Source organism: Tursiops truncatus, chromosome 10 (genome assembly GCF_011762595.2).
Source record: "Tursiops truncatus isolate mTurTru1 chromosome 10, mTurTru1.mat.Y, whole genome shotgun sequence".
Lineage (NCBI taxonomy): Eukaryota > Metazoa > Chordata > Mammalia > Artiodactyla > Delphinidae > Tursiops > Tursiops truncatus.
This window is the reverse complement of record NC_047043.1, coordinates 12,841,628-12,860,039: the sequence shown is the minus strand read 5'-3', so window position 1 is coordinate 12,860,039 and position 18,412 is coordinate 12,841,628. Positions and strand designations below refer to the sequence as shown.

The window sequence follows — 18,412 nt, the reverse complement described above, 5'->3', positions numbered from 1 at the left end:
ACCCAGCAGAAACATAATGACCACAGAGGCAGAACAGGGAGTGTGTTCTCGTCTGTACCCCAGATACAGAGAAGTCCATTCCCAGATCCTTGCCAGCACTTCCTCTTAAAGGGTTGGGCACCTCCAAAGAGCCTGTGCAAATCACCAGCTGGACCAGCAGGAGGGAGCAGTCCTAGGGAAAGTCAGGGAAGACCCCAGCATGTGTATAGTTAGGGAAGCCGAAATGCACGACCTGCCTGCCACATGTGTTTCATGAACATGTAATTGGAGAAGAGAGTGAGAATCACAGAGTAAGTCTGCATCGCTTAATAATAGCTTATTTTTCCTTGGCTCAGAATAGCTTTTCTCTTCATTCAGCAGATCATTTTAGGTGTCATTCAGTGTATTTTAAGCAGTGTGTTTCATCCTGAGCAGATGAAGAATTTTTACTTTTTTTTTTAACTCAGTACTGTGTTGCTTCCTCTTCCTCGGAAGTGTACACATGTATGGTTTTTAACGCTGATGAGTAAAATCTAGGTGGTCAAGTCCTAAAGTCTGAATGTGTTTCTGCTAAGGGGCACCGTGGATTCTTATTCAGAATCAGGCGAGTCTGACATTTCACTTGGGGAAGTCTAAGGAAGTTGGTGAGGGCTTCTGTTAATAAAAACAAGTGTCTCTTTTTCTGCTTATCACCTTTCAGTATCTGCTGGGCTGGCTCGCTCAGTGTGGTCTGGCTTAGCTCTCCCTGGAAGTCACATTGTGCTTGAGAGCTCTTTTACTATGACCCACAAACAGTCTTCAGACTTCACCCTAAGGAGCCAAAGGTAAAAGCCATGAATAAACAGTGCAGCAGCATCTCCCATTTCTGAATTCAACCCTCCCTGAAAGCCACTTGGAATCTGCCTCTGAATTCAGTGAGATGTGTTCGTTTTCCTTCTGCTCTCCTATCCTCACCTCCTCCTAACCTACTGCGTTCCACTCCCCTTTTATTTTTATTCATTTCATGGTCTCTGACAGGGAAATAGTTACTCAATTTGTCAAAGGCTGGGTGGTGAGGTCACAGCTTCTGAGATTAGCCTGTAATTTGTAACAGTTTCAGACGGTTGACAGCAAGATTTTGCTTGCTTGTTTCTGCGCTGTTTTTGTTGGTCTTTTCAATGCGGTTTAGGAGTAATGGAGAAGTTTCTTTCTGCGGGGGGAGCTACTGAACCCTGGGACACAACAGATAAGCGAACACAGATGAACTTCAGCAGGCTCGTCACATTTCTTGTCCGGTGGTGAACTGAACGTTGCACAAAAGAGAATGAAAACGGGGCTTTTTCTGGAAGTCAAGATCAGATATTAATTTCTGGACAGACTTGGTGTTGCATGGGTTAAATTTTTAAAAATTCTTACCTGGTTGTGTTTTCTTGACCTGTTGGAGCTCTTCTGCCTTTTAAAAACCTTTAGCTTCATTGAAAAGGCAGGCCATGTTAGACACTGTATTTTATTTTATTGAATTGGAAGGACAGTCATAGAATCTGAATTTTAGGGCTGAAAGGGCCTTAATCTAACCTCATGTTCTGATTTCACAGGTGAGAAATCTGAGGCGTAGTGAGGTTAAATTAGACTAACCCTACAGCACACAGCTTGTGTGTATTTAAACTGGGACTGAAAAAACCAGCTCTCCAGAGACACCTAGACGAGTGTTTTTTCTTCATTGGACACAGTTTTTTAGCTTCAGTTAGGACTTTTTTTTTTATTGAGATTAGTTTTAAAATGGGTTGGCCTTGAATATTTATTATTTTAACTTAATTGAAATATATGTACTTACCGTATAATGGGGAAAGTGTATATACATATGTTGAGTAGGTTTTAATGATTTCAAGTGCACCATAGCTACTAGTTGTTTTAATCCTCTCTAGAAGAAGGTTTATTTGTTTAAGAAAAGCCCAGTGTTGTGTTAAGCATAGACTTGGAACAATGAAGCGTCACCTCCTAGGTACTGGGAGTGAGAGTGGGAGGGGTAGTGAGTGGTGGTCCTGTAGGCAGCACAAACACATTTCTGTTCTAGCCTCCCACACGTGAGCACAGTAATTTATCCATGAAGTCCTTCTTCAGTGGGACTCACTAGGGATAGAGTGATGTGTTGAAACTTGAAGGTTCTAGGCGCTGCTTAAAGAAATAATGAACATAGTCAATTTGCAGTGCAGGTGAAAAGTTAATCACTGAGAGGTGGAACTGGTTGCCACTTTTTTGTTTGTTGGTTGGTTTTTTTCTCTTAATCATCATTCTTTAGAATTTTTAAAATTGAGGTATAGTTGATGTACAATATTGTATAATTTTCAGGTGTACAACATAGTGAATTTTTAAAGGTTATACTCCAAAAGGTTATACTTTTTTTTCCCCCCTCGTTACCTCTGTAGCATCATCTCTTGCTGTGCCTTTGGAATGGATGATTGGGATGGGCAAGTCCGCTCTCCTGGTGCTCCTAGCAGTCGAGAAGCATTGTGGGTGAGATGTGCGTGCAGGGTGGCCCTCCAAACTCGGGAAGGGACCTCATTCTCTTCCTTGGGCAAAGCTTCCCAGGGCCTGGTGGGTCGCTTCCTAGTGGGTTGGGCTGTTTGGTGAGAACGGTACCCATTGGCTATCAGGACTTGATTATTTATTTGTACTTAGGTGCCGTGAGGAGACTTAGTTTATGTTGTTTAATCCATGCTTAGCTTTGTTAGAAGTGGGTTAAAAATTCAGAAGGAAGCAATGTTTGGTCCCTTTGGGGAGGCACAGGTTGGTCCTTTCTCTGGAGAGGGCAGCACCACATGAGTAAATTAAAAACATTTGAAGCTAACTAAACAATCTGGTGTCACAGGACCACTAGCCTAGGGGTCATGTGGCCAAGGTCCCAACAAAAAGTGAGGTACAGAAGAAAACAAATCAATCCTAGGCTCATTCCTTTACTAACTGAAAAACCTATAGCAAATTATGGAATATTTTGGAACCTCAGTTTTCTTCACCTGTAAAATGGGTATAATAATTCCTGACTCATTTGTGCCTTGTGAGGATGAAATCTGTTGACATCTGTGAACACCTACACAGTATCTGTACTATCAGTGGTGGAGATCTGTAAATACAGGGTTTTTTCCCCACTATTTTTACTTAATATCTCTCTACCTTGGTTCATCAACTGTAAAAAGATGCTTCACTAGATGATAATTAGGTTCTATTTTGGCTCTTTAAAAAAAAAACAATAAATTATCTTCTTGATAACAACCAGAAAAAAAAAAAATGAGGATTAAGCCCAGTGAGAGTTTGTCTCTTTTATGAGGGATTTGGGGAGTGGTGGGCAACTACAGGGAAAAAAATTATAGAAAAAAAGAATTTTAAACTAATAAGGACCTACTGTATACCACAGGGAACTCTACTCAATACTTTGTAATGGCCTATATGGGAATAGACTCGAAAAAAGAGTGGATATATGTATACCACATTCACTTTGCTGTACACCTGAAACTAACACAACATTGTAAATCAACTATACCCCAATAAAAATTTTAAAAAATAAAGAATTTTAAAAAGGGAAAAATATTAGGCTTAGCTTTCCAGAGATCACCCCCCCCCCCAAATTTAAGTGCAAAGAAGCAGCTAATAAAAGCTCTAAAGTGCTTTTAGTACAGAAACAGAATGGAAGAAGTGTTGTTAAAGAGGTGAATAAACAGCTGTATTCTAAATAGCATCTCAATAACTGGGATTTGAAGGGAATAGAAGGCCTGAGAAGGGTCTTCAAGGAGTCTGAGGGTGAAAAAGTAAACAGATATTTAAGGAAGTGGAGCTTGTGACAATTTGGTAATAACGGATTTACTTGCTCTTAGAATTACTTTGTGCTTCATACTTAACAATACAGTCTTCCCTTGGGGGATTGGTTCCGGGACCCCTCAAGAGTAACAAAATCTGAGGATGCTCAAATCCTATCAACCTGCTATTGCTTGAACCCGTGGATATGGACGCTTGGACCATATGCTAATAATATGCTAAGGAATTCTCCTGATTTATAATCTAAAGCAAAATTATCTAATGTATGTGCTGCAATTGAAATCCACTTAAAATAAAATGCATTGGTAGGTGTAATGGCTCCCCATTCTCCACCCTGCTGGGGTGTTTCCACTTAAATAGTGCCAACACCACCATTTTAAAGTGCAGGGCAGCGTCCTAGAGGATTAAAGAAGCCTTGCCAGCATTTCCCTAAAACTCTTACTGATGGAAGTATCGTACCCACATAACAAGGGCGTTTAAGAGAGAGATGAGCTGAGAAAATACTGCACTAAAAGTGTCCCTAGTTTTTTCCTCCCTTTAGCTTTTAGAGTCAAAACTACCTTTTTCTTGAAAATGAGAAGGGGAGAAAACCCTTTTTCCATTATTCCTGTGAGAGATGTTTCAAGACTCTCTGGGTCCGCCTAAACCTAGGGGCTTCGTGACAGCTGGACCTCTGACCAAGATAGGTCCGAAAGTAAATTTCTTTCTTTCCTTCAGATGTTCCTCTCCAGAAGAGAAGGCAAGCCCATTACTTCTTTAGAGTTTCTTAATGATTATTCACTTTTGTTCTTACTTCATGTTTCTCTAGTAAAGATTTAAATATTTAATTTTGTGTACTCCTGGAATTAACTGCTTTCAAATAGACTATTGACTCAGAATATTTAAATACATCAAGCGCTGACTTTGTTAGAAGGAAAAAAAAAAACCTCAACATTTTCAGGCAGTAATCAATGTGAAATGCAGAAGTTTCCTCAATAGAGTACAGTAGAATGAACGTAATGTAACTTTTTTTCTTAGAGATTTATTGTCATTTCTCTGAAGTTATTACACTGGTAAAGTAGAGGCATGCATGAGGCCCCGGAAGCTCATAATTCTTCTTGATGCCATGGCCTCTGTCTTATCCACTTTTCTTGGTTGTCATGTCTTAAAGCTCCTTTCATTTGCCTGTATCTGATCTGTTGTAAACTTACGGGAAACTAGATAAGAAAGCTTATAAAATTACTGGGCTGGATTGTATACCCTAATCCTAACTCCTGACTCTTTCCAGCTATTCAGTTTGGCCCAAGGCAGTCCTGGCCATGTTCTGGGTGGCAGAGGCTGTGAGTGTGCATGACATTTAAAAAAATTAGTTATGGCCCAAATGGGCATTGGATAAAATAATAAAAATAAGTACAGTCACTTCTCTTGCTTAAGCCACTTACGATTCAAGACAAAGCTACTATTAAGACATCTTATAGGACTTCATTGTGTACTGCACGGTATACGTGGAGGCCTGTTAGGTATAGACCAGGAGGTTCAGAAGAAGTCTCAGTGCCAGCGGGGCCCAGAGCTCTGGATTTGTCCCACGTGCCTGGCTGGGCATGGGGTACGTAGGTAAACACCTGAGAAACTGGTGACTTAGAGAAACCCATGGCATTTCCCTTCAGCCCCTGTGATCCCAGGAAGCAGAGGAGAGGTGGTGCTCTGAATAGCATGGGTTTGCTGGCACTGCCACTTGTGCTTCTAGTCAGCTCCTTTTAGCTGAGGGAGGAGCAGCTGTGGAGTTTTACGTACACACCAAAATACTTACTCGGCTCATAAGATAGGTAAGAAGGCACAGTGATAATTTATATACCTTGTGGGGTTTTTCTTAGGCGTATTTTCCCCTTAAGTAAAAACAGTAGTTTATAAATGGATCCTTTTCAGAAAGATTGTAAGTCTGACTTTTGGAACTCATAGAAACAGTGTATAGATAGCCGGGCCCCAGGTAAGTCCACAGAGTCCCACGATGGCCCTAGGACCAGGGCCATCACAGTCTCCAAGGAGCCTTGGTGCCGAGGAGCCCCTTCAGCTGGCGGTACATGGTTATACAAGAGTGGCCATCATGGTTTGTAGGATAACAGTGAAAAGTGTGAGTAGAAGCAGGTCATTATTTAACTGATAAAATGAGTGAAACTAGCAAAGGGCCTGAGGGGAAATGAACTCACTTACTGAAGTGGGTCCAGCGGGCCCAACTAAGAACAGGAAGGAAGTTAAGGTAAGGAGAGTTGGACTCCACTTGGGGAATAACGTTCTAACATCAGGACTGCCTAAAAATAGAACAAGCTGATTGAAGAGGTAATGAGACCTCCATCAGTGGAGATGTTCAAGCAGAGATGGGAGGACCTCCTGAATTCTCCAGAATTCTCCAGAAGGGAACCTTCTGTTGAACAGAGGGTTTTAATGGATGACTATTCCTTTTTCTCCTAACACTGAAATACAGTATTTAAGACACATTTGTGTCCTAGTTTTTAATTGGAAAAGATAACAGCATTCAAGTTATTTTAACAAAGGCAAATAGCCATACCCCGATACAGTATAACTTTTTGTTTTGTACATTATGTTCCTCGTTAGCATACACATAATTTCTGTAAAACGGGACAAAATGAACAAACAAAATGTTATTTTCCTTCTTTGAGGAGCGTAATAGTCAGTATGACTCATCTGTTTTTACACTTATAAGTACTGAAAATAATGAGATAGTTAATGGTATATTTTTATGTTATTCCTTGTTCAGATGTTTAAATTCCTTATTAACAAAGCCAAAGTTATATTCGAAACGTGGGAATCTTACATAGTTTATAAATTTTTCATTGTTTCAAGATTTCGACTTTAGTATTTCTGCACATTAGTGGTCCTTGAGGGTTATGCAGGGCAAAGTTCTTTCAACTTGTGTAATTATCATGCTGGATTCCCGGTTTTTCTTATGCCAGGGTGGGGTGTATTTTAGCGTAAACTCTGATAAAGGGTTATTGGGGGTTGGATGGTGAGCAGAGACTTCCAGTGAACAGAGAACCTGTGACTTACTCTCTGTGCTTTTCCTAGCTCATCAATTTTTTTTTTTTTTTTGCGGTACGCGGGCCTCTCACTGTTGTGGCCTCTCCCGTTGCGGAGCACAGGCTCTGGACGCGCAGGCTCAGCGGCCATGGCTCACGGGCCCAGCCGCTCCGCGGCATGTGGGATCCTCCCGCACCGAGGCACGAACCCGTGTCCCCTGCATCGGCAGGCGGACTCCCAACCACTGCGCCACCAGGGAAGCCCCCTAGCTCATCAATTTTCAAAGAATTTGAATATAATTAAATACATTTCATAATAAAGTAGGGTGAACATAATTTAATCTTTCCCTGAAGGTACTTCAGAGTCTTGGAGTGCTCTGGGGTCATGGTGAACAGCAATTACCTTCTCACGGTAGGTGTGCAGAAGGAGATAGTTAATAGAGTTCCGTTTGATCGAGTCCTGAATGACCAGGACATTTGTTCTATTGTTATAGGGAGTCCAGTGTGAAGACTTTGGAACTAGCGCTTAATGTTAAATTCTCAGGCAGGAGAGAATGTAATAAAAGATGGCTTCTTTGGTTTTGAGAGGCTGAAAGTTGATAATAATTCACATGGACGTGGTAGTATAGAGCACTTTCTCGTTGCCTTTAAAGCACTGTCACGTACCTTGTCGTTCATTAGTTTTTTATGACAGATGAAGCGCAGCAAGTTGAAGTGACTTGGGAAAGGTCACATGGTGTATATATATAGTGGCTGAGACCACTTGACTCCAAATTCAGTGTCCTTTTTAGCATTCCCAACGATACTAAACCTTGGCACACACTGAGAGTCTTGAGTCCTTACCGTGTTCTCTGCGCTGTATGTGAATTACCTCATTTAATCCTCACAACAGCCCTATGAGCTGGTAGATAACAGTCCTTTCAGTACTGTTATGATTCCCATGTTTAGAGATGAGGACACAGAGGCACAGAGGGGTCAGGGAGTACAACTTAGTGCGTGGCAGAGCTGAAATGTGAACCCAGGAGCTTGGGTTCCAAAGCCTAGCTCTCACCATGATGCTGCCCCGACTGCTCAGTGTACAGATACGCCGCCATTGAGTGTATCAAGAGCAATGCATCTAGAGGTATCTTCCTATCTATAGAGACCTATGCGGGGTCTGAGATCATTATGACTGAGGTTTTGAACCCAAATCTGCCACATTATTTAGCCTCTGAGTCTCCGTTTCCTCATCTCTAAAGCAAAAAGGTAGAATAGTCACTGTCTTGGAAAGAATGGGATGAGATATATGTAAAGCACCCACTGTAGTGCTTACTTAATAGCCTTTATTTTTTAAAGTGGTGCTGCTTTTGTTACTATTATTATTGTGCATTCATAATGGCTAAAATCATATTAAAATTTTTTAAAGAATAAGCTGTTTGTTTTTACTTCCCATTGTGTGAATGTGTATTAATTAGATCTAATTGTCTTTCTTGAATTCTTAAAAATAGGCAAATCTTATAATTACATTTGTTAATATTATTATATCTACTTATACTTTATAAGTTTATTTCATTAGAGAGCTAGCAAGTTGTCTGAGGACCCAAAGTAATTGTCCAAATTATTTGTCAGATAGTTTATTTGTGGCTGTGATAGAGCTGCTAAAGTACAGGTTCGAATTTAAAAGCAGAGAGAAATGTTGATTTCAGTGGTTGCAAACAGGTCCATTATATAAATATATAGAGCTCATTAGAAAATACACAATGATCACCTTTATTCTGTCTGAACACCCAGTGCCTAGAGCTTCCATTTCTACTCTATTTCAACTACATTTGCATGGTTTTTTTTTTTGAAATTATTTGTTCACGGTGTCTTCCCAGTGAATGTTTATTTACCACCCTTTAATTAACGTGTTTTCTTGGTGTTGCGCTTCGGGCTGTAAACTCTTTATAACACAGGAACTGTGTTGGCTTAACTAATGGTACCTACTTAATAAATGGAAGTGATGGTAACTGCTTCACAGGTGCTTTACATTTTTAACTTTTTATAGATGCCAAAAAAACCTATCTTTTCACATCTGTTTACATTTCAAATAGGTGTTTTTTCATTTTTCCTTAGAGAAAATGATAACACTGCGTATGCATTTCCAAACTATGCATATTTCTTCTTCTTTCCTCTTAGGAGTTTCTGTTCATTCTTTCAGTAAATCTTACAGAGTACTTGCTCTGGGCTGCGTATTCTCGAGGTTCAGGGAGTATCGTAGTTAACAAGACAGACCAGGTCCCTACCCTCAGAAGCTTTGCCATGAGACCTAGTGATGAAAGGAGCAAGTCATGATTTGGGACCTTGTTCCAAAGGAATATTTCTGTGACACATTCCATGAGATCCTGGCCAGAAATCGTCCTCGTCACTGCAGACTGCATGAAGCTTGCAGCACGTTATTTCGTCATGCACTTAAAATCAGGAAAGGCACAAGTGGTGTTGCAAGCACTGAAATAAGTTGTCTTTTGGCTCTTTTCTTATTGTCTCTCTTCTCATCTCCCGCTTTTGCTTCGTCTCATTCTCCATTTTCAGAGCTTAGTCATTATCTCCTAGTCCTTTCCTAAAATGTAATCAGGTGACCTCAGGGCAGGAGGCATGGGTTGTCTAAACGGCACCAGCATGATTTATGAAGGGGCTTGGATGGGAAAGAGTTTGTCACGCTGAGTAATCATGTCTGACTTCAGGCAGCGCTAACCTAATTTGGGTCCAGTAGAATATGTCTGGGCAAGCCACTCTCCCTCTTGGTACCTCCATTTTCTTGTTATTAGTGTAAGAAGTCGCAGTACAGTGATTTTCTGAGGTCCCTGCCAATGCTGCAATTCTGCGATTCAGATATTCCTGAAAAGTTGAGTGTACTTTTTTTTCAATAAGTGGAAATATATTTTCCAACGAGCCTGGAAATCTGTTTTACAATTATCCTCTCCCCGGGTTTATAACTTATTATCAGTGTGTTGTGGCTTCTAACGCTGTGACTGCTCTAAGCCCATCAAGAGGTTAATTACCTGTAAAGAATAAGTTGCTGCTGAAGACCTGTCAGACATTCAGAAGAATTTTGGAGTTAATCTCTCCGGTAGTGTGAATAAATAAATGTCCTTCATGTATCTAGTTTCCAAGTGGAGGCATAACAGCAATGGGCCGTATAGACTGGAGAAGGTCAAGTTCCTGATGGCGTTGAGTACTGAAGATCGTCATCTATCGGGATTGTCTCTTCTTCCGAGAGCCTCACCAATCAGAGCACAAATAATACTTTCAAAAAACAACTTATTCTTCCGTGGACCTGAATAGTACCATTAAATTTTTTTTTTTAATTTTTAACTTTAAAATTTTTGAAGTAGAAGTATAGTTGATTTGCAGTATTTCAGGTGTACAGCAAAGTGATTCAGTTATATGTAAATATATAGTTATATATATTCTTTTTCAGATTCTTTTCCATTGTAGGTTATTACAAGATATTGAGTATAGTTCCCTGGGCTATACAGTAGGTCTTAAATAGTACCATTTTTGATTTTTTGTTTAGTCTTGTTCTCCTATAGTGACTGTAAACTCCAAATGAGGAAACAAATGAGAACATATGTCGAAAAACATTCTAACGGCCAACACAGTTCATCTTCTTTCCCATTCTTTTCTGTCTGGAATAGAACAGCCCCAGGCCTTTAAACTTGCTTTCCTATGACTTAAGCAGACTCAAGCACTTTAGCCCCATAATACTGCCTGACTCACAGGCTCTGCCCTGAAGAGTATTGTCTTGATTTGCTCTAAAATATACCAGACAGGAAATTCCTGCTGCATATAGGAAAGGTCATGTGTTTACAGACACACACACACATCACCAAGCATATTGCCATGCTTCCGTTCAGTAAAGCACTGAGAGAAAGGAAAGAGCTTTCTAACCAGCTTTTGATGTTTGTCAGGAGTATCATTAGTGGGAAACTCAAGATATTAAATTTAACTTTATGAAATAGTTTATTGGTAGTTCTAGAATGGCACAACTTTTTAGGTAGCACCGTTTGTCATGGCACAGGACACCAAGTGTCACTGAGAATATTCTGTGGAAAGTGGGCATATAAAGAATTCCCTTTTCCCTCCATTACCCTTCTTGTATTTTTCGGTTTGCTATATTATGTTGAGTGAGGGTGGCTATATTACGTCAACAGCATGTTACAACTTGTCAAAAGTTACTCAACCTTCAATGTTAACCTGCTTCAGTGTTAAGCAGGTACTTACTTAACCATTTATGAATCTCCTTGGTGCCCAAGGAGAAGGCCAAAGTTAGGGGTTTTGCCTGTCCCTGAGATAGAGTCCTCAAACAGGGAAGCCTTGAACTCTTAACCGAGTTGGTATTCTAGTACTGTACCAACTTGCCTCTGGAGTTAAGCTTAGAGCCCTCTTTACACTTATTCTTTCTGCGACTTCAGAGCTATTTCAAGAATTATTTCTTTATTCACTTGTACCAAGTGTGTTTCCTCAGTTTATAGGGAGGGACAGACTCCCAAGAGACAGACATTGCGTTAGTCCTTTTTTTTTTTTTAAGCAAGAAGGTATTTTAAGTAAAGCCACTAAATGATATGTCTCATATTCATGGAAATTCATCAAAATTGTTTTGACCTAGTGTCCACTATCTGACTACTTTTTACTTCAGGTAATCATTGTGATGCAGTGTACACAAATCCCTGGAGTTTGAAAATAAACTTAAGAGCTAATGTTATTAGTAAGTTCTCAAGTCTTAGTGATACAGGAACTCAGTGACACATAATCCACAAGAGGTCCCTGGAGGAAGTGAGTTTTCATGGGAATGTCACATACCTTTGCTATTAGAAGCATGATGGTGTTAAAGGTGGCCAAATGAAAGGACAATTTCTCTATGTCTTATATTGTGTTTGGTGAGGATTTCTGGCAGAGGATTTTTTTTTTTAGCCTCCTGGTTGCTATGGCAATACTGATTTTATAGAGCTTTGGTGACCTCTACAAGTACCAAATAAAGTTAGGTATGATGAAGAAAGCCATATGTGTCCTAAATACAGATATAGAGATTGAATTTCTATGCATCTTTTCCTTCATTACCCATGGTACTTGTGTGTGTGTGTGTGTGTGTGTGTGTGTGTGTGTGTGTGTGTGTTTTTCTTCTTTTATCCAGGCTGCTTGGGGAAAAAAAAAAAAAAAGAACTCCGATTCATAGTATCATTGTCTTTTGTGACAACTTGAAAAATACATGTGAGCCACACACAGAGTATTTAAATTGACAACAAGTGTCGTTTATTCCATAGAAGTGGAATTTTGGATCCAGAAGTAGGATATTAGATTGACCTGCAAAGATGGAAGAAAGGTGATGACTTGGCCTGGGGGTGAGTCAGTCCTCAGTGGCTCTAGAGGAAATCCTGCCATACCCTTAGGATCCTGAGCCCAATTCTGTGGTGTTCTAGTATTTGATGTGCAATTCCCTTAGCACAGTGGTTAAGAGCAAAGGTGCTAAATGTGGTGTGACCTGGGACATAGCTTCAAATATTGCTTTTTCCCTGTAGTAGGCAAAAACTCTAAGATGTCTCCCAAGATTCCGCCCCCTGGTGTACATCTCTGTAAATCCTTTCCCCTTAAGTGTGGCTATATTAAAATGGTCTGTTTTTTTTTTTGATTAAAGATATTTTCAGTTCTAAAAAAAAAAACAAAACAAAAATACACATAGTATCATTGTCTTTTGTTTTCCCAGGGAAATTCTGGGTTTGTTTCTAAGTTCATTTTTCTACAACCCTGAGTTTAATCTTTCCAGATAAATCTTTTTTTTCCCCTCTTACAGACACCAGGCATTTTGCTTTGTTTATGTTAATAGATGTCAGGTTCCTCTCAAAGAATTAGAAGAAATGCCAGTAATTTCATAGGGCTCTTGAGTATGATTTTTTTTCCTTGTTTCTTTATATATTGCACTTTGTGGACTTTACCTTTCAGGTGTCTGAAGGTGATATGAGAAGACTCTAAGATTTCACTGGTAGTATCAGATAATCTTGTCACCACTGATATATATTAACATATCTGTGAAGTAAACTCTTGTGGTTATTTCCTTATCACAAAAGTAGAAATTTTAATTTTGGAGATGAAGCAGTTTTTCAGATGTATTAAATAGATTTTGTTACGGTGAGGTGAGAGGTACTTTCGGTGGAACATTTCTCATGTACTAGCCAGTAGATGGCTTGGCTTCCTGGTTGTAATTACATGCCAAAGGCCTGGTGGTTATTATTTTAGAAGCTGAGTTCATCATGGATTCCCTGAGCACGTAGAGTAACGCACCCTGATTGTCCACATTAAGATTGTAATTCCATCCAAGGTTTATAGTGTCATCATAGAAACTAGATGGAATTACAGTCCCAGGAACATTTTGGAAGACTGCATTATTTATTGACATACTTTAGAAAGTTAAATAATTTTGTAAATATCCTGAAAGGTCATGGGACTTAGAAACATAATCCTGGCCACATAGAAGGTTATCAGTAAATATTTGTTGTTTATTAGATTGACTTCATTTACGTCTTTAAATAAACTGTGTTTTTTAAAAAAAAGTCTGGGGAGGTTGTCCTTAAGTATTTGTAGGGCTTAAAAAAAATCTTGCCTTAAAAGTCTCATAAGGTTTTCTGCTTGTTATTGATAGAAAAATTGGCTCCCCATATGAATATATTATTTAATCTTTTTTGTTTCTAGCCTGGAGTGTAATACTGAGTGGGTCCAGTGGCAGAGAATCTTTATTTCGGGCAAGTTTGGCTATCCTAAGTAATTCTTCCTCAATAAACATCTCTTTCCAGTATAATCCTCAAAAACCTGTGTGTCTCATACCTTTGAGGTGGACCCCTGTGAGGGGAATAATTACACAATCAGAAACTCTGGTTGTGTGTTGGAATATTGAATGGGTGCTTTTCTGATTGGTCTTAATTAGGGCAAGAACTATGAAGATAATTCACTAATTCATGGTGTGTTACCAGATTGGAAATGGCCTCTGTTTTTCATGCTTCTGGATATGCTACTTCAGAAGACTATATGGTTGGAAGTTCAGAAGGACACATTATGTATTTCAGAATCTGATGTGGTTTTTAAGTTTTAGACTCTGTGTTATTTACTGTAGGATGATTATATATAATCTGTGTAACAAGGTATTACTGGAAACGTTATTGCCTGCGCCATCATGCCCTGCAAGATATAGTATCAAGAAGCTAAAAGTCAATATGTTTTGAGTAAGTTTTGTGAATTTGCATTTTTGTGAATTTGCAGGCATGTGTGGAGGAGTCTTCAAAAATATAGAAATTTCAACTAAGGAAATTTGGTATTATGCCATCCTTTTAATTATCCAAAATATTTAGAATTTGTATACAATTATATTAATCACCCGTTACTTAAATTTTTTGTTCCTGGAGCTATTCCATTTTTAAAAGTGTGCATATAGAACAGAGAAATATTTAGAAATATACAGGCAGAGCTGAAGTCACTATTTCTGCTCTCAAAAGAATTTATCGAAAAAGAAAATATCTCACTTTGTAAAATTATATTTTTGTTTAAGGGCTTGGTAACACTTGGAGAATGTTTCAGCTTTTAACAGTTTAAAGATTGAGCAATGACTGGTTTCTCTGTTTCCTGATTTGTTGCCACGTAGTAAACTGTAACTTCTTTTTTATCACCTGTAAACATTTTGTCAGCTGTGTAAGTTAGAGGCCGATTTAACTGATGCATCTCACCACTGGCAAAAAGCAGTATTCTCTTCTTCAGCTTGTAACAGGGAGGACTGCTGGGTTTTCTATAAGAAGTCGACTTTAAAAGTGGTGGTTTTTTGGCATGTGGCGTGGGTGCAGCAGCAGTTCCGTGCCTGCCTTTCAGAATGTGCAGAGACGCCCGGGTCTGTGGGCGGGGGAGCCCCCTTTATGTCCTCCTTGTTACTCATTCAATTGTTTGTTCCTCACCAGTAAAGGGAAAACCCAGAGCCCCGTACGGGACTCGTTCTCAGTAACGGGGGTGGGGAATGGTGGGCCGGAGACGCCATGGTCATTTGGCAAAAGCCTTCATTTTAGAATAGTTTAGCAAAATGCAGTTTTATTACTTTACTATCAGTATGTATTCCAAGCTAATATGTAAACGGCATTAGTGATCAGAATGGAGTACTATAGTGAACAAAACCTCCCACGCTCTTACAAGTTCACCTGATATGACAGTGAATGCTTTTAACGTTTTTCCCCGCATAATAAGAATTCCTGGAGCCAGAAGCTGAAGGGGATGTGTGTGTGTGTGTGTTGTTTGTAGAAGTTAGCAAATATGTTAGTCCATTGACCGTTTCCTCGGTTTTCTGAAAGAAAGTTTCATTCACTGTGCTTCTGATTTGTTCCCCGTGAAGTCTCTCTCACCTTTAGAATACGAAGGTGAATTAATGAAGAATCCTTTATTCTTTTAGAAAACACTCCTAAGAAGGTGACACTTAACTTGCATATGAGACTCTAAAAATGTAGAGGTTATATAATAAATTCAAAGAAATTGAATTACGTATTCATTAAGAAGACATTATCCTTATTAGCAGAGACTAAATGATTACGGTTTTACAGAATACTGAATACTTAGGAAGTACAGGAAAAGGATGTCATTGGCCTGGCACACACACCAGGGACTAGGTTGGCGTCTCAGGCGTGTCATTAACCGTTGTGTGGCCTTTGTCAAATACCCTAGCCTCTCTGGGCCTTAGGAAAATGAGGAAGTTGGATTACATCAGTGGTTTTCAAATGTGGCTTCAGAAACCCCTGGAGAGTTCTAGGCCTCCCACCAGCCTCTACTGAATGAGCTTAAAGGCTTGGGGGAGGGGGGCAGGTTGAGGCCCAGGGATCTCTGTATTTAATAACAGAGTTTCAGTTCATGAAACCACGAAATCAAATGATCTTTAAGACCACCTCCAGCTCTTATGTTTCAATGCCTATAAAAAGTAGCCCTTGATCATTTGGCCGTGATCCAATAAGGAATTGAGCCTCCGATAAGGGGAACTTTAAAATGGGAAGGGGGGATGGATTTGATCATTTCTGAGGGCTACTGCTTTCCCACTGTCAGGAGAGTCTGAGATCTTCCCAAAGGAATAGAGCTGAGAGCTGAGAAAGGTGATTTCTCCTTACCATCTCCCTGGAGTTGAAGGTACTCCTAGATGTCCCCGTGCCTTCAAGCCATCAACCATTGGCTTGTCGGCCCTGTGGTCGGCATCTGAGCTAGCAGACACATGATGAAAAAGTGGCCATATTCTGTCATCGTGCCAGACCAAGGAGGGACCAGGAGAAGAAGTGTGGCACGAACCAGGCCCCTGCCAGGGGCGCTGACAGCTCCTAGGCTCCCAGAGGCACAACCTCTGCCCCTGCAGCCCGGGCACAGATAAGATCTCTGGGAGATGGGAACGGCGGGGGGGAGCAAGGGAGGAAAGGAAAGTCGCAGGGATTCTGAAGTGGTGGTAATATCCATAGTGGCGGCAGAACAGTTTGCCAAGAAGAAAACTCTGGCACTAAGCGTGCCAAGCATGTTTGTACTAGAATATGGGGTTCAAACATTCAAACAGAACTCTGTCTGTTTGCAAGGACTCATGTGAAAGGTTTGTTTGTCCTGAGCTGAAATCCAGGAGTCTGTCATAAGCTCTCTCAGGTCATCTTCAAGCCCCTCGAATCTAATCTCCAAAAAAAGGGAAGACAGAGGGCTCGGGTCTTCAGTTCCCTAAGGAGGAGTGAGACATTTTTCTTCTGGACGTCTCTGCCTGTGAGTATTAAGGAGAGCTCTGTGTCCAAAGTTCCTGCAGGGGGGTTAACAGAGGCGGAAAGTTGAAATAACCTTAAAGGCGCTGAAGCTGAGAAACTGCCGTCTTCATCCTCACAGCCACAGTTAGTTTTGGAAGGCTGTCCGTGGAGAGACTCAGGGCCGCCGTTCATTTAGAACGCAGCTGTGTTGGATGCCTCTGGTGTGTTGGCCCATTGGCTACCATATCTCTTCCACACCTTGTCCCGGTCCAAGGTGAAGAAAGCTATGTCTTGCTTGAAGTTAGACTGACGACTGGATGTCTAGATTTGCGCTGAACACACGAGCAAGTGGTTGGTGACATTACAAAAGGAGTCCTTTTTGGTAAATAACCTGAGTTTTTTTTTTTTTTTTTTTTTGAAAAGGCCAGATGGAAGAAAGCAAAGGATGCCTTTTCTTTTCGCTTATGTTTTGGAAACCTGGATCTCATCAACTTTCTGATTGGTTTTGGCTGTCAAGGCTCCTTATGGCAGAGCCACTGCAAGCCAGGTTTCTGAGGTTCTTCCTGACCCATGTTGGCAGCCTCTTAAAAAAAACTGTCATTCCAAGTTCAGCTAAAATATATAACTCAACCCATAAATACCATATAAAGTATATGAATAGAAGGAGGAAAGTGTGGATTAACAGACTAAAAAGTATTAGTCTTGCCATGAAAAATACTATAAAACACTCTTAGGAAGGTTCTTGCTTATGTTATTACTCGTCCAGCAAATGTAGAGGCGCTGACCCACTTCTCATGGTCCATAGTTTCCCGTTTCTCTGCTGGGAGGTTGCAGATTTTCTTGAAAAAGACTCCACTCATGTTTGTCATCAGTTTATCCTAGGCAGTGCGTGTGGAAGCGATTCAGCATCCTGATAAAAGAAATTAAGTGCTCCTTTTACATGTTCCTTTCTTTTCTTCCATGAGTGTTCTCTGTTGCTTTGGATGAGAAATCCTCGAATATCGAATTGCATAATTTTCGCCGATTTTGAAAATAAAAAGTGAGAACAAATAGTCGAAAGGAAGAGGGAAATGCTTCACGTGAGACTCGATATTCACTGTGTTTGGGTACAGATTTGGGCAGGTGTGGGGGGCACTCTGAAGGGGAACCAGCTGCTCCCCGAGAATGAGGTCAAGACTCAGTAGTCCTGTGCTTTTGGTGGCCGCATTACATCAAGGCTCTTGCGGACGTTACCGCAAAGGGGGACAGGTGACATCGAGCACCGTTCTCTGGGACTTGTTTGTTGTACGGGGAGCTCTCATTTTCAGGTCTCGGCTGTGTTCGGAAGAGTAAACGTTGGTCCTTTCACCATGCATCTTTTTTTCTCCCAGCTTCTGTTATCTGCCACGTGTCTATTTCATTTGGCCTTGAAGTGCACGGTTCTTAAAATTGCTGACAGATAATCTCCATTTCACATTTTGCTGGCACTGTGGTCTCACTGTAAATACTCCCGGTATGTTCTTGGGAAGTTGCATAATTGCAGCTACTCGAGTTGACTGTGCAATATGCTCAGTGACTAATGGCCTGATCAGGACTTGAAAAATGTATAAACAGTTCAACAGAAGCCATTGATTCCCTGAGCTCTTTTCAGCCAGAAAAGGGTGAGCTAATGGGAATGGGAAAGATAGAGGTGTGCAGCCGAGTCTTGGGGTATTGAAGTCAGAGCGTGCCCGCAACTCCCACAGATCCCATGCAGCCTTGCTCATTGATGGCTCATCCTTGTTCACATGCATGAGTCTGGAGGGCCCCGGGGTCGTTCTGATTGGCTCTTATGTGGTGTTCCTTAGTGCGCATGTTATACGTGCGACAACGTTGTGCCTTTTCTCTAAATACTGCTGACTGTGGCAG

The 18,412-nt window shown here is 40.6% G+C and overlaps 1 protein-coding gene across 27 annotated transcripts in view; it reads left to right on the top strand.

The window, feature by feature from the left end:
• Nucleotides 1–18,412, top strand: part of ATXN1 (ataxin 1) — a 398,514-nt gene that overhangs the window by 60,378 nt on the left and 319,724 nt on the right. The window lies entirely within an intron of this gene.